The sequence below is a fragment of the Octopus bimaculoides genome, chromosome 17 (assembly GCF_001194135.2).
Source record: "Octopus bimaculoides isolate UCB-OBI-ISO-001 chromosome 17, ASM119413v2, whole genome shotgun sequence".
In the NCBI taxonomy this organism is placed as follows: Eukaryota; Metazoa; Mollusca; class Cephalopoda; order Octopoda; family Octopodidae; genus Octopus; species Octopus bimaculoides.
Window position 1 is genome coordinate 51,054,304 of NC_068997.1, and position 2,691 is coordinate 51,056,994.

The following is a 2,691-nucleotide window of genomic DNA, read 5'->3' on the forward strand; positions in this document are numbered from 1 at the left end:
TTCTACGAACAAGCAAATCGGAAAGAACAGTCGCTACTCATAGACCAAAATCGTGTTACACAGTGTTATACATAAGGTACTAAACAAACGTACATTCTGCAAAACACGCTTACACCCTATTAGTAATTATACGTGCTACTAAACAAACAGACAGGCTGGTAAACAACCATCCATTCTATTAAAGAAGCATACATGCTGTTAAGCAATAATATTCCGTGCATTTCAAGGCGGTGAGCTGGCAGAAACGTTAGCATACCGGGCGAAATGCTTAGCGGTATTTCGCTTTGTCTTTACGTTCTGGGTTCAAATTCCGCCGAGGTCGACTTTGCCTTTCATCCTTTCGGGGGTCGATAAATTAAGTACCAGTTGCGTACTGGGGTTGATTTAATCGACTGGTCCCTCCCGCAAAAATATTTTGGGCCCTGAGCTTAGAGTAGAAAAGAACAATATATGCCACAAAACAAATATGTATACAGTAAGACAAACATAGATGCTACTGCTAAACTGGAATGTGTATGTTTAAAGAAATGGTATATGATACTAAACATACACACATGTTACATCTAAACAAATACGAACGCTACAAAAAGGCGAGCATGCTGTTAAACAAGCATCCATGTTGCTGAAGGAACTTATGTGCTGTTCGTAAACGAGAAAACATATTATTGAATATGTGTTGGAAAGGAGTTAGGAGAGGGATGGAGAGAAGGAGGTGGGAGTTAGTGATATAAATAGATATGTAGATGTGTATGTATGTATATATATATATAGATAGATAGATAGATAGATAGAGAGAGAGAGAGAGAGAGAGAGAGAGAGAGAAACAGTGAGATGTGGAGAGAAAATAGATTTGCAGATATAAAGAGACAGAGAAAGATGTAGGCAGATGATAGATAGATAGATAGATAGATAGATAGATGGATAGATATGGCTCTGCGTTTCCAGAAGGCAGCTGTTATTTACCATCACTATTATAGAATCTGAAGGCGTTTCTTCCAATCTTCCAGTTGGTAATGGTCTCATTGTTTATGACAAATATTGTCATAAACAACTTCTTTATATACAAACATAAATACATACATACACACATATATGCACACACACACACACACGATTTTTTATGACAAATATTGCTATTTTCCTTCTTTATATACATCAATCGGATTGTTTTCAGCCAAACAGATACAGTATTATTATTATTATTATTATTATTATTATTTACTAGTCTTATTTTTATCACGTGCTTTCACTGCACTACTAAGTGCAGCTCTGTGTGCCTTGGATATGTGCTGTGGTTTGTTGTAGTGCTCTTATTTTCACTGTATTAAAAGTGTTTTACGCAGCATGTGTTCGGTGCCTAGTAGTGCTATTTTCGTTATGTTATATATACTTTTAAGTCCTAGAGTTTTTGTTATGTATTTGTCTTAATGTCTTTTTTTTTTATCATACCTAATGCGTCTACTATGACAGGAATTGTTTCTGGTTTTAAGCTCCACATTTTAGTTATCTCTGTTTCCAAATATTTGTATTTTGAAAGTTTCTCCGATTCTTGTAGAAAAACAATGTCATCTGTTGGCATTGATACATCGAATAGAAAGCGTGTTTTTCTTGATGATCTCTGACAACTATATCCGGCCTATTGGCCTTAATTTCTCTATCCGTGTGTATTGGTATATCCCAGAGCATGGGTGCTTTCTCATTTTCTGTGACCTTTTCTGGCGTGTGCCTAAACCATCTTTTTCTGTTGATATTCCATAGTGTTCGCATAGCTTCCAGTGTATATAGGTTCCAACTCTGTCATATCTGTGAATATATTACTTCTTAGCCAGGACTGGGCAGCCAGAGACAATACGATTTATTGTTTCTTTTCCATCTCCACATATTCTGCAGTTACTTGTATTTCTTTTGTTGTGTTTTTGATGATTTCTGGTAGGGAGGCTTTGATCTTGTGCAGCAATTAAAAATCCTTCAGTCTCAGCTTTGAGTCCTGAGCATCTCAGCCATTGTTGAGATTTTGCTTTGTCTAATTCTTTTCTGTTTAGTTTAGCCCAGTATTTGCCATGAAAGGGCTTTTCTTGCCATCGTTTTATCATGATCCATTGCTGTTCCAGTTTTAGTTTGGATTTCAGTCGTTTTACAGCTTTTGTTGTTTCTTCTTCTTCTTCTTCGTATTTGTTAGGTACTATGACTTCATTTTTTGTATTTGTCAGCTTTCTTAAAGAATGAAAACAGTTTTTTGTTTTGTTCGTGTTTTGTGACTATTTGTATTAGTTTTCCTTGCTTCTGAAGCAGATATTTGTGAAGTCCTATGGTGGTTATTTTGTAATAGTTTTCTAGCTGTATAAGGCCTCTACCACCTTCAGTATGTTGCATATATAACCTTTCTATAACCTTTGTTTATATAACCTTTTTATTATTATTATTATTATTATTATTATTATTATTATTATTATTATTAAAGCTATTACATACTATATTAGTTTACAGAGATGTTGTCTTCCAATTTGATTACAACAAACCTCCTAAAACCTCAAGAATCTTTCGCTCAATAAACACTCACAACGCCTGGTCTGGGAATCGAAACTGCAACCCTAACCACTGGGCCATTGCGCCTCTACGGTTGAGAAATACTACGTGATACATTCAGTTCTTCCTGATATAAAAAGACCATTAACACAACTACACACACCA